This window comes from Acomys minous (genome assembly GCF_964271855.1).
Source record: "Acomys minous genome assembly, chromosome: 4".
Taxonomy (NCBI): Eukaryota; Metazoa; Chordata; class Mammalia; order Rodentia; family Muridae; genus Acomys; species Acomys minous.
The window spans coordinates 14,813,394-14,836,718 of record NC_140486.1 but is presented as its reverse complement, the minus strand read 5'-3'; positions in this window follow the sequence as shown (position 1 = coordinate 14,836,718).

Sequence of the window (23,325 nt, the reverse complement as noted above, 5' to 3'; positions counted from 1 at the left end):
TAGAAGGTGAGAAACACCGCTTTATAAGAGGCTTACAATATGGCAGCTTGCTCCTTCAGAGACAGCAGAGATAGGAGTTGTATCAAGGTCATATCATTATTATATTTTTCTCTCTCTCCTTCAGGCCCCCGCCCCCCCCCCCAGTGTAAGTGAGTGAGTGTGTGTGTGTCAGTGCATGGGTATGTGGAGATCAGAAACAACATCAGGCGTCTTCCTCCGTCTCACTCCACACTATCATTTTGAGATAGGGTCTCTCGCTGAACCCGGAGCTCACAGGTTCAGCTAGAACTTTCTAGTGAGCTCCAGGGATCCTCTTATCTCTGCCTCCCCAGGGCTAGGATTGCATGAATGGGCCAGCACACTTGGCCCTTTTAGCCTCAGTGCTAAGCATTGAACCCAGATCCTTATGCTATGCGATAAGTATTTTACCAACTGGGCCACCTCCATTGTGTCTTTTTTTTTTTTTAAAGAGTTGTCACCAAAGCTGACCCGAAACTCCTATGCTCAAGTGATCCACCACCTAAGTAGTAGTGGGGACTCCTAACACCTGGCATGGCAATGGTCTTTTGTGACATAATCGCGTAGAATCACACAGGGCCTAAAACACAGCACAGATTTCACTTAAAATGGGGAAGAGACCACAGAGACATGAACACCAGGAGGTGGGGGCCATGTTGAGTGAGGACCATGTGGATCTAGGAATATTTAGCCTCTTCTTCAAATTCCCCTGCAGGTGCCTTTGGCTTTGTTCTTTATGGCGAACTTAACTATTGCCCAGGACTCTGCTTCCTCCCCATTTCTCAGCTGGATCTTCTACCATGAGCTTCTTCCAGACCACCTCCCCGACTGTCAACCATCGATTTCCCATCATGCCCTTCTTTCCCTTCGTCTGCTCACCATCTGCTTTTGTCAGTAACCCCACTTCTTTTCTTTTTTCTTTTTTTTCTTTTTCTTTTTTTTTTTTTTTTTTTTTTTTTGGTTTTTCGAGACAGGGTTTCTCTGTGTAGCCTTGGCCATCCTGGACTCACTTTGTAGACCAGGCTGGCCTCGAACTCACAGCGATCCACCTGCCTCTGCCTCCCGAGTGCTGGGATTAAAGGTGTGCGCCACCACGCCTGACTCCCCACTTCTTTTCTAATCCGAGCAAAGTTATACACTTAGGTGGTCTTCCCAACACCCCCAGCCTCTTGGTTCCTTGACCTTTGCCTAACTCAGCCATGTGCTCCCATGGTGGCACTGATGGGAGTCTTCTCCAGGACCCTTCAGGACCATAGTTTCCAGCAGCTGACACTCAGATCCCTACCTCCTGTTCCCAGATCACTCTATGGACTACTCCAAGCGCTAACGACTCTTCAGCTCTCGCCTCTGCCTTCTCCAACCCTTCCCCAGCCCTAACTGCCGGCCAGTCATTGCGGTCAGTCTTGCACACCCTTGGTTTTCTCCCTCTTCCGGTAAGTTCAGCAAAAACACAGTCCTGAGTCAAGCTGCCTGTCCATACTAGACATCAGGACCCAAGTGTCAGAATATGGCTATAGAGAAACGCAGTACTTACTTTCATTTTCATTTTGTCATTGAATCTTGGGTTCCTACCTACCCATCCCCCTCCATTCTCTCTAGATTTCATGCTCTCTCTGTCTTCCAGCCTACACATCTTCTTCTTCAAGGAATGGCCTTGCTTCCTATTTTATTGAGGGCATTGAAGCAATGAGACACAAATCACATCCACCCTCACCTATATGCCAGCCCTGTCTCTTCCTCACCCCTCACTACACAATTAGATTCCCATGGGCCCAGCTGTTGTGTGAGGGACATTTTCTGGGGAGATATGACATACATATCTACCTCACTCCAGAAAGGGAACCTGAGAATGGCCAAAGTAACTATTGCACACAGCCCACCTTGGAGAACCGTACGGGGTTACTAACTGGAGCATGCATGAGCGGTAACTTACAGGAGCAGCAACGCCTCAGAAAGCAGCCACATCTGGGAAAGCCCATCCTCCAACACCAGTGCTGACTGAAAAGCTACAACCCTGGAACTCTGTACAGCTTGCAGGCAGCTCAACAGCTCCCCAAAATTTCCTGTCTGCAGCTCAGCTGGTGAGAGAACCCTCCACTAGTACCTGTATTCTCCTTCCATAAAGCTGGGAGGGGCCTTCAAGACTGTTCCAAGCAGGAAAGTTAAAAGGGATCGTTCAGAGCTCCGGGAAAGGCAATAGCAGATATTATGTGATCTGAAGAGGAAACTGGGAGAAAGCGGGGAGAACCGAGTGAGGAGGAAGAAGGAAGGTCAATACAGAAAGAGAAAGGGAGGAGGGTAAGATAACACTAAGGGTGCCTGTAAGGGCTATAAGGAAAAATTACTCATATATATATATACACACATACACACACACACACACACACACACACACACACACACACACACACACAGTAGCCAAAGTCTGGCTCCGTAAGCCCCATTTTGACATACTTTTTTATGACAGTTGATACCACTTATCACTGGGTTGGGTTGTTTGTTTGTTTCTTTCTTTCTTTCAACCTATGGGTTTCCCAGGTTCCTTTGTCCCTGTCATTTGCTTGTTCCACCTCTTCCCTCAAACCATTTAACCTTGCACTGAGTGGCCCCAGGCTCATTCCTTAAATTTCATTTTTTTTTATGTATATATATTTTCTCAGTGATCTCATCCACTCTCTTGACTTTCACCATGAGAGCTATATGATGTCATCATATGATGACAACCATCAAATTTATATCACCAGCTCAGCCCTTTTATCTGAATTCCAGATTGTGGTTATCTGCCACATCGCAAACTTCACATGGCACAAACTGAACGCTGTTCTCTCTCACACCATGACCTCATACCTGAATCTGTCTCCCCTTGTCAGCATAATAGCTAGAAACACCTCACTGCCAGTCAAGCACAGTAGCACGCCCCATATAATCCCACCAGTCAGGAGGCTGGAGAGCGTAAATCAAGCCTGAGCTAAGTAAATGAGACCGCCACAGCGTAGGGTCTGCTTCTGTGTGTACAGCTCTGTGGTGAAGCAGTTGCCTCCCACACCCAGGGCCTTCAGTTTGATCCTCAATACCAAAATAAGTAAATAATAAAACTGCAGCTTACTTCCTCATTAATATCCCTCATTTTGTCCGGAGTGAATACCTAGAGCAGATTTCCCAAGACTGGCACCGCCACTCCTGATCAGTGCCTCTCTATGCTCGCCTTCCATTCATCAGCCCGCCCCAAGCTCCCTGGTAGAGGATGCCACACCTGTTCCATCTGAACAGGCGTCCTCTGCCTGGCACACATTTCCCCCAAAGACCTACAGACCTACATTCAAACTTTTACTGCCTTTGATCAAAAGTCACCTTTTCGGTAGAGGCCCTTGATGACCTTTCTAAAATCACAACCCATTCTCCCTCCCCCCCCCCTCTCTCTCTCTCTCTCTCTGTGTGTGTGTGTGTGTGTGTGTGTGTGTGTGTGTGTGTGTGTGTGTGTGTAGCTGGAGTTCAGACTCAGGGCTTTGTAATGTTAAGTGAGCACTTAATCACCGGGCTCTATCCCCAACCTTAACCCTGCCGTCACCTAGCTTTCTCTTTTCCCATAGCATGTATGTTGTCTATTGGTTATTGTCTGTCATCCCTCCACATCAGAGTATACGTTCCATAAGGGGAGAGACTCAGGTGTAGGACTGATGTATACAAGCACCATGTGTGTTTCAGGGACATGCGTGCTCACACCATTTATTGCATGAGTATAGAGGTCAAGGTCAGCTCAGGCTGTGGAGCTTCGTGGCAACTGTCCTTACTCACTGAGCAATCCCTCCAGCGACTCTATGCTTTCATTTCAAGGCTATGACAAGATTTGTTCACCACGCATGGTAACAGATGCCTGTAATCTCAGAATGTGGGAGGCTGAGTCAGGAGTCTTGTGAGTTGAGGCTGTCTCTAACTATGTAGCTAGTTCCAGGTTACACAGGGAGATCCTGTTGTTGGTAAGTAATATTTTATGTTGTTTGTACATATAAGGTATTGGTGTTGGTTTGAATCGTAAACATCCTGCATGGGCTCACGTATCTGAATGCACAGTCTGCTGCTGCAGGGCTGTCTGGGAAGGTTACGGAACCCTTAGCTGTGCAGCCTTGCTGGTGGAAGTGCATCACAGCTGGCAAGCTTTGACAGGTTGTAGCTCACCCCGGTTCCAGTTCACCCTGCTTCCTCTATGTGGTTAAAGATGTGCTCTCTAAACTTCCTGCTGCCATACCTACCCCCCCTGCCCCTGCCCCCCCCCCCCCCGCCCACTGCCCCATGACTTCTCCTCTAGAACTGTAAGCCAAAGCACAATCCTTCCACGAGTTGCTTTTTGTCATGGTGTTTTATCACGGCAACAAAAAGTCACTAATCTACATTGTACTCATCGTACGATCCAGATGGATTTTCCTGCTGAGCATGGCAGCTCACGCCTTTGGAAGGCAGGGGCAAGTGGGTCTCTGTAAGCTAGAGGCCATCCTGAACTATGTGAGTTCCAGGACAGCCTGGGCTACATAGAGAGACCCTGTCTCAAGAGAGAACTAACAACAGCAGCAGCAGCGATGGTGTTTTTGTTTTGTTTTGTTTTCTTAACCTTAAGAGACTCTGAGACTCCATTTTATAAAGATTTTTTCAAATCACAGAGAAATATTATAGGTGGATCAATAAAAGACTTTCCAGCCTAAAATATTACACTAAAATGCTCAGAAACAAGTGTAATGGAAATACAAGATCAGAGACCAAAGAGTGATATAAAATTTCCTTTAAAGAAAAGCTTGTGCGTGTATTTTTTAAATGGATGATAGATGAGTTATAACATTAGATTCCCCTGGACATACTTAAGAAATGATGTAACAATCTTATTTTAAAATGCCAATGCTTATAATATGACAGAAATAATAAAGCTTACCATCGTTTAAAGTTATGATGAAACACTTTAGATGTGACCTTTAAAAGTACAAGAAACATAGTTTCTCAAGTTTCTTTTATGAGGCAAGCAAGGAATCCATTTTGAGGACCACAGTTCCAAAGCAGGCTAGGGAGCCAAGCCACCACTTTGCAAGGCCCTTCCGGGTGAGCTACTTGTCTTCCCACCCACATCTCTGACCTGTGCAGACAGAGGGTTCAAAGTGTTGTGCTCCTGCTGTTACTCAAGGGATCCTCCACCTCTGAGGAACAGCAGCTTTCCCAAGAGAGAGGACTATGGACCTCCAGCTCCCCTGTGAGGACAGAGACAGAGTCCCAACAGTGCCACCCAGCAGGGGAAGGCACAAAAGTGAACTATGCCATAGAAACATCCTGGCAAGATGGCAAACAGCTGGCAGCTGCAGGCACATCACTGACACATTTCAATGTTAGTCCCTCTGCCCCCCTTTTGAGGCAGGATCTCAATATATAGTTCAGGCTGGCACTGAGCTTAAAACCCTCCATCTCACCCTCACAGACTGCTAGTATAATGGGCACACACTATCATGCCCAACCTTTCACTCAATGCCTTTAAAAAAATAAGCCCAGTTTGCACTTCACGGATCAGCCTCAAAGGCAAGTGTTTTAGTAATCTTTGGCTTCATGTCCAGAAGTCTTCCTGAGGGTGACTTGTATATACATTTGACTGCCAAGCCATTTAATTGTTCTTTTAGTTTGGGAGGAGAAAAGAAACTGAGATATGGGTGGAGCTAAGCTTTCACCTTTATGTTGGACTTTCTAAAAGTCTGTTATAGCTGCTGTCCGAGCTGGAGCAGCTGTGGACAGAGTCCCATGGGGGGAAAGAGGTGGAGCAGGAAGGAAGGAATTAGGAGGGGCATTGGGGGGGGAACCCACAGTCCATCTTTGGCAGCAACCCTCAAAATTCACAAAAGGCCACCAGCAGCACTGATAGGGAGAGGTGGCAGCACAGCATTGCTTTAGGGGCCCCGGGGGTCTCTTCTTTAGTGTGTTGAGTGTCGTACTCAGTGCCTGCCGTGTGCCCAATATTGAGAGACTCAGAGACGAATCCACCAACTGACGTTCTGGAACTGCTCCCAGGCTTGTGGGTGACAGTGGAATGCTGGGATGATTCTGAAGGTGTAGGAGTGCAATCCTGAGACGGGGGGGTGGGGGAGAAATCTAGAAGGCCTCAGAAAAAAAGTGACTCTTCAGCTGCGTTTTGTAAAGTAGTCAATGGCTGGCGGAAGAGAGTGGGAATCTTCACGGCAAAAAGACCCAGAAATATGAAATTGTTTGGTGTGTTTGTGGAATGGATTTTAAAAAAAAAATCAACAAGTAGATATGCTTGCCCATGTGAAAACAGCCAGAAAACTATAAAAGATGACGTATGCAATGGATTGTTTGCCATGATAAATGGATACTAATGTTTGTTAAAAAAGAAATGATTTGATTAATTATCGTACGTCCACACAACAGAACATGCCAGAGGTATATCCCAGAGGTGTGATGCCCACTGCAGCAGGGTGATAACAGTGAGAATATCATGCTGCCATCTATGCTATAAGAGAGGAGAAATAAAGGAGTTTGTTACACTGTGGCAGTCCACTTGGGTAAGAACAGAGCTGATGGAAGGTAGCTGGGAGGACATTTTTTTCACTGTATAGTTCTTTTGAAACCATCTAAGTGTATTACCTGTTCAAGAACTCAGTTGTAAACTTGATTCGAACTTGAAACTCAACATGGCTGGAACCTGGACTCTCTGGGACACACTGTCTCAATCTTGTCATTTGGTGAGTCTCTAGGACCACACTGGCATTCTCCCTGCTGCACACAGACCAAGACGCAAGTTCCCTGAGGCTCCACCACTGCCTCCAGTCCCAACACCAGCTTAAATACAGCAAGTGTCCCACAGAGAGGAACCAGGTGGGAGATGCACCTAGGACAATGGATTTGGAAAAAGGCATGTTCATGAACTAAACTCTTAGGGACACATATGTTTGACTTTTTATCGTTTTATTGAGATATAATTTAGATACTGAAATTTTTTAGTAGACGGTTTAATGCACTTCTGTAAATGAACTGAACACTCCAAAGGGTTAAAATGAATTGTATTCTAGATAAATGTTATCTGAAAATTACATTTTAAGCAAGTACTGCAAGAGTACTTAATAAATCTGTCTTTGAAGGCCAGCTGGCCTGGGTTCAAGCAAGTATTTCATTCCGGACTAGCCTCAAGAACTGAGACAAAGGAGCCCATCTCAGTTCCTTCTGCGTCCATCTCACAGAGCTGTGGTAAAGCCTGAGTGACAAAATTCAGGTAAAGCTTGGGGACTACCTAACAATCGGTGTTGGCAGCTGCTCCACTACGCATGCTGATCAGCATGATGTGAGCACTGCACTCCACCAGCAAGGGACAGGCATGGAGGCACAGGCTTCCAACCCCTGCTACCTGGGAAGCCGAGGCAGGAAGACCACAGACTTGAGGCTGCCTTTGGCCACAGAGTAAGTCGAATGCAAGCCTGTCATTGATACATTGAGCAACATATCAAGACATTGTATCAGAATGAAAAGCAAGGGCTGGGACCTAACAAGGTGGCACTGACTTGTAATCCCAGCACTTGGAAGGCAGAGGCAAGTGGATCGCTGTGAGTTCGAGGCCAACCTAGTCTACAGAGTAAGTCCAGGACATCCAGGGCTGTTATACAGAGAAACCCTGTTTCGAAAAACAAAAAAAAAGTATCATAAAAGACAACAACCAAAGAAGGCACCTATATTCCCAGATTAAGAAGATGCACCTTTTTTTTCTTTTGCTACAAAAGATATTATGGAATTGAGATTAAATAATGATATGGAACAGATTTTATTTTGTTTTTGTGTGTGGCTAAGGTTTGAATTCAGGATTTCAGTATATACTAAGCACATGCAGAACTGATTTACATATACCCCAGCCCCAGCTCTAGGATTTGAACCATCTATAGCCTCAGCCTTCTACATACAGTGTGTACATGTGTGTGTGTTTATGTGTATGTGCATGTGGGTGTGTACCTGTGTGTGCATATGTGTGTGTGTGTGCACATGTATTTAGTGTGTGTGTTAGGGTGCTACCCTTTGCCCCAAATAGCTGTAGCCTGAAGCCAAAGCTTTGGAGGATCTAAAAGGAGCCTTAAGCCTTTTTTTTTTTTTTTTTTTTTTTTTTTTTTTGGTACCTCCAGGAGGCCTTCAGTCTTAAGAAATGTTTTTTGTGTCCTTGAGCTGCAGTGTGCACAGGTGAGAACCTTAAGGAAGGGTTTGAGTCAGTGACTGTGAATCCAAGCTGGATGAAGCCCTTCCTAACAAACTCTAGTGAGGTTAATACTGCTAGTCTCTAGACCATAGAGTTCAAGAGACAAAAGTCCTATCCCGAGTGACCCAGACCATCAGGGATTCAAACACAGACTTTGAAGGGAGCAGCAGAACGGGAGGAAACATGAGATCTTGAGGACCATAACCAGCACTCAGTTTAGGAGATCTAGCAGACTGTCCCCAGCGCTCAGTCTGCCTGCGCCAGATGCTTCCCAGAAAGTCGAGCTAGCTTTCCTTCAAGCACGCTTGCATTCACAGACATGCAGAGTGTACCCACTGGGTGCTACAGTTCAGAACTCAGAGCTGGGCCACGTAGACACTAACTGAAACAGGTACCCTTCCTCCGGTCCACCCTTCTCCCAGGAGACTCCGAGCCAGCCTTAAATCTAAGCAGTGTTGAATCCAACGGATAAACTTGGCATCCAAGTCTCAATGTCACAGGCACAGGAGAGGATATTGCAGGGAGGAAGTGCCAGAAATGTCAAGTTTATCAAAAGCAGGGGGGGAAAAAAATCAAGCAAGAGTTGGCAGTCTTATTGTGGCATTTTAGTGATAAAAGTCTCTTCTAATTAATATTTGTGTTGTATGTTTTTAGCTTTCAGTCTTGAACTGTACTTCTAAACAATGCCAAATTCTTTTCATATTTAACATTTTCATTTTTAATGAACTGTTTGGGGGTGTATGCATCTGATTACATGTGCCAGGGGTATTGCCTACGACTGGAGCTGGGGTTAAAGGTGGTTATGAACCTGGCATAGGTGCTGGGAATCAAACTGGGTCCTCTTCAAGAACAGTATGTATTCTTACCTGCTTAGGCATCTTTCCAGACCTGTTCACTTCACATTTTTTTTTCCAAAAATTATTCTTGGGATGGATACTTGAGGAAAATAATCAATTTCACCTAAGGAGCAACATCAGTTACTGTTTTAAAAATCTTGGGTTAAGGTAATAAATATCACATTCAGGAGGTGCTAAAAGAAAGCTTATATATTTCCCAACAAATGACTTGGGAGAACGGTGAGTGGGCCTACCAGCAGAAGCCTCACCTCCCCACGCCTCCTGGACACACCCACCTCCCCAGGCCTCCTGGACATTACCACCAGCTCCTGGAAATGTTCCTGTCCCTTTATCTTTTCAAGTGAGGGGTCTGGAGAGACAGCCCAAAGGTTAAGCGCACTGCCTGCTCTTCCAGAGGTCCTGAGTTCCATTCCCAGAAACCACATTGTGGCTTGCAAGTGTCAACTGTTGCCTTCATGTCTTCTCCTTTCCCACATCTGACTTTGGTCAGACTGTCGCTTCTGACCGGTTTTATCCAGCTGCTGCCTGGGAACTGCCCATTTACTGCCCTCTTTACAGTTGCTACTGCCCTCACCATCCAGGTAGCTTGCAGTGCAGGGGACACATCTTCAGTAAAGAAGAGGACACCTCCACGCAGGCAACCCCTCCTGCAGTGGGCTGCCAGCTAGAACAATTTCCTTCCTTTCAGGAAAGCTGGCTCCCAGGCCATCTCCTACCTGGTTCAACAGTAGCTCTGATCTTCTTTTGGAGAGATGCCCTTGGGGTCTAGGGAGAAAGCCCTGGAGCAGAAGGGCCTGAGGCCCATGTAAAATGAGATATAGAGATGCACTCTGGTAGTCCCACCGCCCCCACAGAGAGACGGAAAAGCTCAAAGCCATTCAGCCTAACTCTAAAGTGATAAACGAGAGACCCTGTCTCAAACAAGGTAGAAGATGAGACACCTGCAATCCTCTGACTCTGCATTCACTGTGACACATGAGCCCCACTCACTTTTTTTTTTTTTTTTTTTTTTTTTTTTTTTTAAGAAAGATGCTCTAGGCAGTCTTCTCTGAGGCCCGGCCTTCCTTGCTCAGCAGACAGGCAAGTAGCATTGCCTGAGAGTTGTGAAGTTCATCTGAACTTGCTTGAACTTGTCCAAAGCTAGACCTGTTGGTTAGAATGCAGTCAAGACTCCAGTTAACCACAGTCTACTCCAGCTCTTTGGGAAATGCCTTCTCCTTACTGCTGGCCTGAGAAGGGAAGACTCAAACAGGGTTCTTCAGCCAAGGACAAGAACACAGTGGAACTAGCCAACAAGGGTCTGGGATGAAGAGGCGTACCTCCCTCCCTTCCTTCTCCATCTTCCCAAATAGCATTTGTCTGCAAGGCCCAGCTTGCCTCCTCCCAATGACTCCATCCTGATCTCATCCAAGCTGCCACAAGCCACTTCTCTGCGCTTGACTTTTACTGTCCTGTGTGTTTACATGCTGCTTAATTACGAGGCAGTAGCACAGCATCTTTGGGTTATAAATCATCTCTGAAGTCAAATGGACAAGGCATTAAAAAGCCCAGCTCAATGTAGCATTTTGTTCCTGGACAAGTTACTAGACATGTCCAGACCTCAGTTAAACCATCCACATTTTAAAAAGCTTAAAAAAAAAAAAAAAAGCTTGTATATGGAGATTTGTATGTGTGTGTGTGGGGGGGTGGGTGGGTGTTGTTTTCTTGTTCTCCCAAGTGCTGGCATTATAAACATTCCTTACCTTGCCTGGTGGGTTTTTTTATTTTGTTTTGTTTTGTTTTTGTTTGTTTGTTTTCTGGTTTTTCAAGACAGGGTTTCTCTGTGTATCTTTGGTGTCCTGGAGTGGCTTTGTAGACCAGGCTGGCCTCATAGAGATCTGCCTGCCTCTGCCTCCCAAGTGCGGGGATTAAAGGCGTGTGCCACCACTGCCCGGCATGTCTTTATACTCTCTTTTTTTCTTTTCCTTTTCTTTTCCTTTCCTCTTTCTTTCTTTTGTGTTATCACACTGTTAAATCTTTTCTCCCAAGAATTTCATAAAGACTTACATCCAATTAAAAACGTACTCAGGGTCCACCATGTGTGAGGCACAGCCCTGGATAGGAACATACAAGGCAAATCCCTTTCCCCTGAAGGAGCTTACATTCTACACATGGCACATGATACACATGGCACCCGTGTAGCCGAGGGAGGATGGGTATAATTAAACTGCTACTTCTTTTTTTTCCTTCAGAAGATCACAGTGGACAATGAGCAGTCAAGTACAGTTGAGGCAATCAGGAGGTTCTCTGAGGAGCTGACGTGTGAGGGACGTGAATGATGCCGTGAGTCAGGCATGATGGCACATGCCTTTATTCCCAGCACCTAGGGGATGTAGGGAGGCAGGTCTTCGGGAGTTCAAGGCTAGTCTAGCCCGTATAGCAAGTTCCAGGCCAGGCAAGGCTACAAAGTGAAACCCTGTCTGAAAGGAGAAAAAAAAATACTAATACTAAAACAAGAAGTGAGCATTGCACAAATATGAGAAGATATAAAGATCCTGAAGCAGAAGGAAGCTCCGTGTAGTCACAAAACAATCAGAAGGTCACCCGAGGGCAAGGCAAGAAAGCTGTGACTCTCAGCGAAGGGAATCAGCGAGATGCTGTGTGAAGCAGCGGCTGGGAAGGCAGCAGGAACAGCAGAATCAACAGCTCCGAAAGGGGTTCTGCTTTCCTGCTGACGCTTCCTGCTCCTGTGCTTTTTGTGTTGTTTGGTGTGTGTGTGTGTGTGTGTGTGTGTGTGTGTGTGTGTGTGTGTGTGTGTGTGTGTTACATTTATTTTTGTTTTTGAGACCCGGTCTCCTTTGTTACCTCAAAGACCTTGAACTTCTGGACAAAGTGATCCCCTCGCCACAGTCTCCCGAGTAGCTGCAATTACAGACACTCGCCACTGGGACTGGCCAAATGTTCTCTTAAGCATAGTCACTTACTGAACAAATATGTACTGAGTGCCACCAGGTGCTAGGCATTATGCCACAAGGTAAATATGCCCTAGTGGATAGCGTGGGTGTGAGAGAGGAAAGCCCGTGAGCCGGCTGAGGTGCCACGACTGGAGACCGCTGAGGCCATCTGTCGCAACTTTATAAGCTGCACCTTGTGGCGCCCTGACACTTGCCGTTGTTCTACAGGGTAGCACCGCCTCCTAAAGTGCCCTGGTCAGGCATGGCTTGCACACTAGGAGATGGAGAACTGACAGGAAGGGTGTGAGGGTTAATCTTCACAGTCAGCACGACTGGATTTGGAATCAGCCAGGAGGCAGACCTCGGGGCCTGTCTGTGAGGGTGTCTCCGGAGAGGTTAACTGGATCGAAGGAGGACCCGCCCTGAACAGCACCAGAGTCCCCAACCGGGATAAAAAGGGAGAGTGAGAGCTGAGCCCCGTGTCCTCTCTGTCCTTCCTGACTGCAGACACAGTGCAGGCAGCCCTCTGGCACACCTGCTGTCACAGAGGGCCACTCTCACTGCCACTTCTCTCTGGCTGTCACGGACTGTATCCTAAGAGAACGAGACGAGATAAACCCTTCCTTCAGTGGCCCTTATCAGATGCTTTGTCACAGCGCTGAGAGAAGTGAGTAACACACACGGTAAACACAGACCTAAGGAACCCCAGGGAGGAGACCGCAGCGTCATTCGGAATAAGCCTTAACAGAAAACAACTGATAGAGAAAACAGCATTCTACAACGTTGATCCAGAAGGCTTAGGAAATATAAACGGTATCACTAATGATGTAGCTCTAAAATATAAACCACCCGTGGATAGGAGAGTGGATTGACAGTAGTCTTTAAAAGTCTTAGAAAACTGATATACCAGTAGCTCTCCTGGCCCAGTTCACTAGAAGGTGGTACTTACACAGAATGTGAGTGTTAAACACTTTGTTGTGAGGTCGTAATATGCATTGTTTGAGAGATAGTTTCATTATGTAGGAGAGCTCAGCTTTGAACTTAACCCTTCTGCCTCAGTCTCCCAAGTGCTAGGATTGCAGACACCTGCCTCCCAACACTCTTTTAAAATGCAGATAGTAATAACTAATTGCAGTCTAAGTGAGCTTTATGCCCCCACCTCCTCCCAAACGAGTGTTCCTCTTTCTGAGAATAGGCGCTGGGGGACTTGGCTTAGTCGGTAGAGTACTTGCTTGACAGGCAGGGGGGGGCCCTTGATTGCATCTGCAGCACCACAGAAACCAAGTGCGGTGTAATCCCAGCGCTTGGGAGGTAGAGGCAGGAGGATCAGGCTAGCACCTGAGGAATAACACCAAAGAATGTGTGTGTGTGTGTGTGTGTGTGTGTGTGTGTGTGTGTGTGTGTGTGTGTGCAGGATGGAGTGATAGAGTATAAATTAGTCATGGGCTAGGCCCTGTGTTTGAGCTATAACACTGAAACAATTAAAATTAATAATTTGATTCTACACCCCCTAGAACATACTCAGGGACAACTCAACTGAAGGCAACAGATTCAGGGGTGATGGTAGTGGGTGGGTGGCTAGGTAGATAGGTAGATGATAGATAGATAGATAGATAGATAAAAATATTGACTGCTTTTGATAATATTCTTAGTGATATTAGAGTGTTATTGTTCAGGAATTGTTAGTGTCCCAAACGAGCATTTACATTGGTTTTACTTAGAACACTGGATATATTTATCATGTGCTCACTCAGGTTCTGACGTCCACCCTGGGGGCTGGAGAGATGGTCCAGTGGTTAAGAGCACTCGCTGTTCTTTCATGGAACCTAAGTTCAGTTCCTAGCATCCATGATGGGTGGTTCACAGCCACCTATACTCCAGCTCCTAAAGATCTGACAGCCTTTCTGGCCTCCTTAGGCACCCATGCACACGTGTGTGCACACCCACGGCGTACACTCAGACAGACACACATATACAGTTAGTTTATTTATAAACTAACTAAAAAAATTCCTTCACCCTGGAAATAGGGAAGCAGATATTCTCCAGTGTGGTCCCTGGCCTCAGGCAGCAGCACATCAGCCCCATGGGTGTGTAGTGAAAGTTCTAAAAGACAGAACATCGCTACGGGATAAGATTGCCCTTACGGTATAGTAACTTGGTGGCAGCTGCAACCTAATGACTGCTCTGCCCTGGTTGGCAGATGGGTTATACTGTCTCTTTTCCTAAGCAGTAAAACACACAAATATGTTCTGACTTATGTTGACCTGTTTCAGACCTTATAAAAAGCCTTTGCTAGCAAGCAAGCCTTTGTCTTGAGAAGGTAAGTGCATGTCATCAGTGACCATGGCACCCATATCACAGGACATATTGCTCGGGATTGAGACCAAATGCCGGGCACATAACTACCTCAGACAGGAGAGTTGGAAGAGAGAGCCAGTCATTTATTACAGCATCAGACACAGACCTTAAGAGCCAACTACCTTGCATGGCTGGGTTGTAGTCCTTAGTGTGAGGCACCAGTAAATGTGAACACCAAGACAGAGTGCCTCTTAGGAGTGCCTGGGGCTACAGCCCCTTGCCCTAACACTGTCACTGTCGCAGGTGTTCATCCAGATGTCATCCAGGTGTCATCCAGGTGTTCATCCATGTGCCATCCTGCCAGAACTGACCCGCGTACAGAGAGCTTTGCCATGTGTACACCACAAACTGCGATCGAGTGGCTTGCTTATTCCTTGCAATGAGATGACCTTTTCTTGCCACAGTATATGTGTGCTCATGTGGTATATGTATGTGTTTGTGTGCACAAGTCCACATGTGTGTAGGTGTGTATGTGGGGGCAGAGAGGTTAATGTCAGATGTCAGACCCCATCTTATGTTTGGGGTCTCGTCACTGAACTTGAGGTTTATCAATGTGATAGGCTGGCTGGCCAGTTTGCCCCCCAGGACTCTGCCTGCCTCTGCCTCGCAGTACAAAAATTACAGACCTGTCATAATACACGCAGGGTTTTGGGGGGTGGGTGGGAAGTAGGGAGCCAAACTCAGGTCCTTATGTTTGCATGGCAGACACTTTCCCTACTGAGCATCTCCTGCAGCTAATCGTGATTGTCAACATTACCGGATTTGGCCCCACTTAGGATACACTCCTCAGGGCTTGTGTGTGAGTCCAGTTTTAGAAAGGTTTAACTGAAGGGGGAAGATCCACTCTGAATGTCAGCAGCTTCATTTCAGGCTGAGTATAAAGGTCCTGGGCTGGACATAAGGGAGGAAGTGAGCTGAGCATCAGTTCAAGGGAGGGGTCACAAGCCGGGGAGTAAGAGGTAGCCACTAGGAAGCGAGAAAGGCGAAGAAATGGGTTCTTTTCCTAGGGAAGAGATCCGCCTTAAAACACCTCGATTTTAGCCCACTGAAACTCCTGTGGACTGCTGGTCTCCAGAGCAATAAGACAGAAACTAAATAAATGCATATTGTTCTAAGTTGAACCTGTAATTTGTGGCAGGGGCTATAGGGAACTGATGCGCTAGGCATGGTTGTTACTGGTTCCACAGGCCTGAGTTGGGAGCCTTTTTTTTTTTTTTAAATTCCAACCAAATTCCTCATCGTCAATTTTCTAATAAGGTACTACTATTCCCCATATGTTTCAAGTGTAGAGACTTATTTAATGGAGGGTTGACCAACCCCAGCTGTCCATTGCCCTGGTGCTCGAGCCTAGATAAACTTAGGCCCATGTTGGCTGATCCCAATCCTCTGAGAATTTATCCACGGAAGCCAGAAGATTCTTTGTGCTGGGGTTTGGCTGAGGGTTCAAAGGTGTAAACTGAGACAGGGCATCAGCCTGCATGGCTAGCAGACATCTCTGAGCAGATGGAGAACAGATTAGGAAAGAAGAAAATGGAACAAGGAGAAGAAGAGTTAACCAGTGGGAGAGTGGGAACCATGTTCCTGTGAGCCTCTGAATCCAGTCACTCCTGATGCTGGTGTCGCACTTGTCCTTCACCCATGACAAATCAATACATCTTGTCATTGTTCACACTCACTGAGCAGGCTTGCAGCTCCTTGAAGTACAAGACTTTTATGATTATCTTTGTGGGTTGTTACCTGCAATGGCAGGAGGATGGGTCCTTTTGCCATCTGCCTTTCTCTTTGTCCATTCCTCTGTCCAATACTGACTGATTCTGCCTTGTCTATGACACTTTATCTAAGTCATATTCTAACTTCTATACAAATGACACAGAGATTTTAGTCATTCCGTGTCTACACCTTACGCTAACACCTTTATGAATTCAGCAGTTCCTACTTCAAACACATGGAATCAATTCCCAAAACTCCATGTTCTGGGTGAATCTACCATCTATCTATCTATCTATCTATCTATCTATCTATCTATCTATCTATCTATCTACCTATGTTAAAATTTTTATTCACACTTTGACAAGTTCATACATATATACATTGTAGCTTGACCCTATCCACCCTCTGTCCCCTCCACCCACTCCCCAACTCTCTCAAACAAGTCCCTTTCCCTACCACTTTCATGGCCTCTTTATTTTTTTTTTATAGCCCATGGACTCCCAATTATTGCTGCTTGCATGAGTCTGTGCCTACATGGTACTCTTTTTTTCTGGTCCCTGTCCCTTCCCCTCTATTTAATGACAAAGGATCCTGATGCTAAAAACCCTGTAGAAATGATTTTCTTCTAAGTTCCACCTACAGAATTACTTCTGCTCTAACTCATGTGGGTTTTTTTGTTTGTTTGTTTTTTCCTGAGACAGGGTCTCACTATGTAGTCCCAGCTGGCCTGGAATTCACAGAGATCTGCCTGCCTCTGCCTTCAGGATGCTGAAGGCACACACTACCATGTCTGGTTTTATGGGCATCTTTAAAAAATTTTTTTATTATTTAATTAATTTATTTAGATTATATCTCTATTGTTTTCCCCTTACTTGTATCCACCCATTCCTCCCTCCCTCCCTCCCACTTTCATCTATTCCCCTTCCCTAGGTCTATGACTGAGGTGGACCTCCTCCCCCACTATGTGGTCATAAGCTATTTATCAAGTCTCATCTTGGTAGCCTGCTTATCCTTTCTCTGAGTGCCACCAGGCCTCCCCACCATGGGGAAGTGGTCAAATATGGGACATCGGAGTTCATGTCAGAATCAGTCCCCACTCTCCACATAACTGTGGAGAATGTCCTGTCCCATGCCTAGATCTGAGTAGGGGTTCAATATTTACTGCATGTATTGTCCTTGGTTGGTGCCATAGTTTTAGCAGACTCCCCTGGGTCTAGCTCCACCCATCACGATGTTCTTTTTGTAGGTTTCTAGGACCCTCTGGATCCTTCTATTTTCCCATTCTCCTATACATCTCTCACCTAGGGTCCCAATAGGATGTCCTCACATCTATCCCAATCTCCTGGTAAGTGAAAACTTTCATGGGACATCCCTTTTGGGCTAGCGTCCAATTATAAGTGAGTATATGCCATGTGAGTCTTTCTGCTTCTGGAGTAACTCACTCAGTATGATAGTCTTTAATTTAACTTGAAGTAAGGAATGAAGTGGCTGAGTGTTAACGAGAAAGTTCTCCACTGTTCTAGTTACTCCAACAATGAGTCTCCTTTTATATTTGTTATGCTTTATTTATTTTTTGGGGGGGGTGTATGCTTGTGAGTGTGCAGGTGTATAAGTGAAAGTGTGCATGAGTGTTGAGTGTGCATGTGTATAAGTGTGTGTAGGCTTTGACTTTTTCCAAATCTACTTTATTTGGGGTTCTTTAATGCTTACACGCCACTTCTAACCCACCTACCCTAGATAGGAGAGAAAAGAGGTTAATGGGAACGGGAGAAGCAGACGTTTTTGGACTCACTTCCTGGGAGCAATTCCCCTGGCGTAGTCGGCAAGATTTCAGCAGACCAGCAAATTCAGCCAAAGTTGCTACTGGAACCTGGAACAGCAGCTGGAACCCGGGGCAGCAGCTGGGACCTGGAACCTATAAGCATTCTCTGGAGTGGTCTCTCTAGGAGCATCTCGAAGTGGAGCGAGGACCAGCCAAACAATACCAAACCCCCAAAAAAGCCCTGCTCCTCCTCTCAGAGCCTGTACTAAGATGTATTTCAGCTGGCAAAAAACAAGGCCCGGCACGGGGTGGTCCGTCTTCTAGTGGATTCACATCACCTGTTCTCTCACAAGTCCGTTCCCCATCCCACACTTGGGATCAAAACAAAAACATGTTTATATCCACTACATGAGTGTGTATGTGTGTGAGTATGAGTGTGTATAAGCGTAAGCGTGCATGTGTCTGAATGTGTGTGTGTGTGTATAAGCGTGAGCGTGCATGTGGAGATCAGAGGATATTTGTGGGAATCAGGCCTCTCCTTCCACCATGTGGGTCTGGAAATCAAACTTAGGCTTGGCAGCAGGTAGTTTTACCAGAGGAGCCATCTCACCTACCCGTGTCTCAGCCCTAGAACACTCGGTTAAACACTATTGTGTAAAAACATTCACACTCTGTAAGTCCTCATTGCAGCCGGGGATGACTATAGCATCCACAAGGTGAAACTGACCCCAGACTTCACTAAAGGATGCCAACAGACCGCCACTGGCAAGCACTACCCAGTCCTTCCTAGGACTGAGCTGTTAGACATGGTGAGAAGGTTGCTGGTGTTGCTTAGTTGGTACAGAGTTTGCCTGCCGTAGTGTGGCCTTGGGCTCAATTTGGAGCTCTCCCCAGATTAAAAATTATGGCTGTCAAGGTGGCTAAGTGGGTGAAGGTGCCCAACATGATGACCTGAGTTCAATCTCCAGGACCCATGTGATAGAAGATGAAAACCGGCTCCTGAAGGTTGTCTCAGAGTTCCACACAGGTACCTACACACATCTACACACACACACACACACACACACACACACACACACACACACACACACACTCAGAGACAGACAGACAGACAGACAGACAGAGACAGACACGGAGACACAGAGACAGAGAAGAGAGGAGGGAGAGACACAGAGATAATGATATATCTTTTGGTTTGGTTTTTTTTTTTTTTTTTTTTTTTTTTTTTTGAGACAGGGCTTTTCTGTGTAGCCTTGGATGTCCTGGACTCACTTTTTATTCCAGGCTGGCCTCAAACTCACAGAGATCCATTTCCCTCTGCCTCCTTGACTTCTGAAATTACAGGCGAGCGCCACGACACCTTGCATATGTAATTTAAATTTAATTAATTAAAACAAAAAGTTGGTAGAAGAAAGGAGGAATTCTTATCATTAACGTCTGTTAATAAAGTGGAGAAGGCTGGTACCGAGCAGCAAGAGACCTAAGTGTGCTGTTAGCTGTACCATGTAACACCATTTAATAAACTCTGACAATTCAGGTAGCCCTTCCTCATTCTCATGTCTTCATCTGTAAGATGGAATTCATTGTACACACCTCCCTGTTTCACTGGCTGAGTGCATGGAAGAATTAAGCAAAATGGACACATGCAAGGTTTTATCACGTGCAGTAGAGATAGATCACCAGGCGAAGTCAGGACTGGCGATGATTATTCAAACCTGGGACTGTGGGATCACAGCTACTCTGCTTACCATGATCAAGAGTAAAAATTGCATGGGATAAACCAATTTCTCTAATATATGTTTTCAGGCGAGAATTATACAAGCCCACATACAGAGTAGTATCAAACTTGGAACCTAAGTAAGGATGCTACTATATGCAAATGGTTAACGATTTATATGAATGCACATAACAATCTAAACAGATGCTACAAGTTTCTGCAAAGCATGCTTAAAATGGTCTTCAGCAGATGCTTCCAAACGCTGCCTGAGTTACAGTGTTTGAACAAGACCAAAAAAACAAAAACAAAACAAAACAAAACAAACAAACAAAAAACCAATGAATTTGTAACAGAGACCTCTAACCTCCTCCACGCCCACAACTGTCTTTACTTAGTACTAAACTTAGAGCAGATGGAGAAACCAGCAAACACGACAATGCCTGCATCTGCTAATAAATTAATACTGCTGAGCCCAGCAAGGAGAAAGCTCTCGGAGTGGCCTGTTCAAGGTAGCAGGGCTCAGAATAATGCACATAAGCTTCCTGCTTTTTAGGAATTCATTTGTATAACATGCACAACACTATTTGGTAACACGTACTGGGCACTTACTGTGTGCCTGGCACTTACTGCAAGTGCTTTCGTCTTATCAATTCACCTGATCTTTTTGGTGACCCTGTGAAATAGAAATTATCCAGTTTTCACAGACGTACCAACAGGGCCAAGTAACCAAGTAGAGTCAAGTCCAAGGTCCTAACCATGATGCTAAAGCACTCTTGTAGAAAGACACAGGGAAGAGTAGGATGCCTTTTGAGTTCACTCATACTTACTATACCTTGTGGATTATCCGTATGTGTGTGTCTGCATTCATGTGTACATGTGAACAAAGGCATTTACAGAGGCCAGAAGAGGGCATGCGACCTCTTGAGCTGGAGCTACAGGCACCCCGTTATCCTCTCTCATCCCCCCAGCCCTGTTACCAAAACTATTCTTCCCCACGAATCCCCCTACTTTCATTTCTTTTGTGTTGTGACCAACCAGGTTAAGTCAGGGCTGTTTGCGTGAGCTTCGACGGGAAGTTATTTACTGGCTGTAACATGGACAACTTATCAGTGGCTAGGCTGATGAAGAATGAGAAACCCCTCCCCCCAGCAGCCATTAACCGTCAATAGCCCCCATGGGGACCCAGTCTTACACAGATCTTGTGTGAGTAGTAACAGTTGTAATAACTTCATGAATGTAGGAACCATGTCGTGTCCAGAAGACATATTTTTGTGGTGTACCCCTTCTTCCTTTCATGTTCCCTAAAACTTAGAGGTGATGATACAGATGTCCCACTTAGGACCAAATGGTCCACCATCACTTATTCTCAGTTTGCCTAATTACATGTTTCTGCATCAACTGCTATGCCCATTACAATGAGAACTTGCTCTTAAAAAGGTTGAGAACATCACTAACCTATGATTATAAACATGAATATTTAGAAAGTAGTTTGACAGCATGCCCACTTACAAAACAGTAGTAATAGTTTGCCCCTCTTCCCTCACCAGGGCTTAAGCCTTTTCTAGTGATAGCCTAGAACCCATGGTTTCAAAACTAGGCATGAGCTCCTTCCTCTGGGGCAGACCTCAAATTCAAGCATAAAATAATTGGTTAGCCCTGTAACAGTCACACCACTATTGCATCAGTGGGCACATGTTTACTGGCAGCTTATTACTGTATTTCTCAGGGTTGACAGGTACTATTGGTTTTTGTTTGGGGATTTTGCTTGTTTGTTTGTTTGTTTGTTGTTTTCAAGACAGGGTTCTCTGTCTAACAGGCTTGGCTGTCCTGGAACTCTCTTTGTAGACCAGGCTGGTCCGGAACTCACAGAGATCTGCATGCCTCTGTCTCCTGGGTGCTGGGATTAAAGGTGTGTACCACCACGCCCAGTTCACAGCTGAGATTGTTGTTGGCTTTTCCTTCTGCCACGCAAGTCTCAGATATCACACTGAGATAATCAGTTTTTTGCATGCCTAGCCAACTCACCAGCCCTGGAATGTTTTAAGACCAGGAAAGAACCAACAGAAAACTCCGAGGTAGGTACTTGTATACTGCTGCTGAGAAGATGGAGAAGGGGAAAAGACTGGAGGTTCTCTCTCAGTGGTTGCACAGTCAGGAGGCTCTATATTTCATCTCCAGCACCTCAGGGGTGGGGACAAAAGGGAGAAGTTGTGATAAGCCCTAAGATCCAAGCAGGCAAATTCAAGGAAACTTCAGGAGCTTCCACAGCCTGGGTCGAGGCTCGTGGGAGCAACATTGAGATTAGGGAGCTTGTTTCTCCATCAACGTGCCTGGTTGATTGCCTCAAGACATATCAGAAGGCTAGAACCTGAATTTTGAGGAGTCCAGTAAATTGTTGTGATTTATTTTTTTCCTTTCATTAATGATCAAGTTTGTCAGACTCTGTATTGGTTGCTGTGGGGAAGGCATGAGTTGGCTCGCTCACATAAGATCTGGTACACCTACTCAAAATCTTTGTCTTTCTGGTAAATACAATGAGTACTGAGCACAGCAGTAACATGGCCTGAACTGCATTGCTAGGGACTCCATTTTCATCTATCCTGTGTAAAGTGGCACGGTCCTGTTCAAATGGCAACTGTGAATTTTCTTGTAGATGCACTAACCAGTAAAAAGCTGGGCATAGTGTCCAATAATCCGAGCAGTACGGAAGCCGAGGCCGGATAACTGCAAGTCTGAGACAAGCCTGCCTTCCAGAATGAGACCCTATCTCAAACACAGCGCAACTATACAAAAGCACGTGAACTCCGGTGTGTGTGTGTGTGTGTGTGTGTGTGTGTGTGTGTGTGTGTGTGTGTGTATGTGTGTGTGTGTGTGTTGTTGTTGTTGTTGTTGTTTTTCGAGACAGGGTCTCTCTGTGTTAGCCTTGGCTGTCCTAGACTCACTTTGTAGACCAGGCTGGCCTTGAACTCACAGCAATTCACCTGCCTCTGCCTCCTGAGTGCTGGGATTAAAGGCGTGGGCCACCATGCCCGGCATGTGTGTGTGTGTGTGCACATGCATCCATGTGCACTCATGAGGAAGCCAAAGGAGGACGGAGGACACCAAATGTCTTTATCACTTTACAGCTTATTCCCTTGAGACAGGGTCTTACTGAATCCAAGAAGCTCACCATTTCCACTGATCAGAGAGCTTCCAGGATCTATGTGTCTCTGCACCCGCCCCCCCACAACACTAGGATTTCAAGGATGCCTGGCTTGTACACAGGTGCTGGAGAACAGCAAGCATCCTTACCCACTGAACCATCTTCCCAGGCCTGAAGTCGACATTAATAATATAACATAACCTATTTGGCTAAAATACAATTTTAAGATAATAGTCAATACAAACATTGAAATATATTCTTTTATCGTGTCTTTGAAATCCAGTGACTATTTTCTGCTTCCAGCACATCTTGATATGGACCAGCTATTTCTCAAGTGCTTGTAGGCACGTGTGTGTGTGTGTGTGTGTGTGTGTGTGTGTGTGTGTGTGTGTGTGTGTCTGGAGGCTTTAACACAGATGGGAAACAACACGTTCTTCACGTACCTCCCTCAGCTGGGGCGTTTGTAGGCGCTGTCTCCGGCATGCTCCAAGCTGGTGGAACTCTCTGTGGCAGCTTCCAGAACTCCCTGAGAATGATCAGCTAACACCCCGGGCTCCAAGTTGCTAATGTTGGATCTGTATACAGCACTTTCTGTCCTAAGCACTTG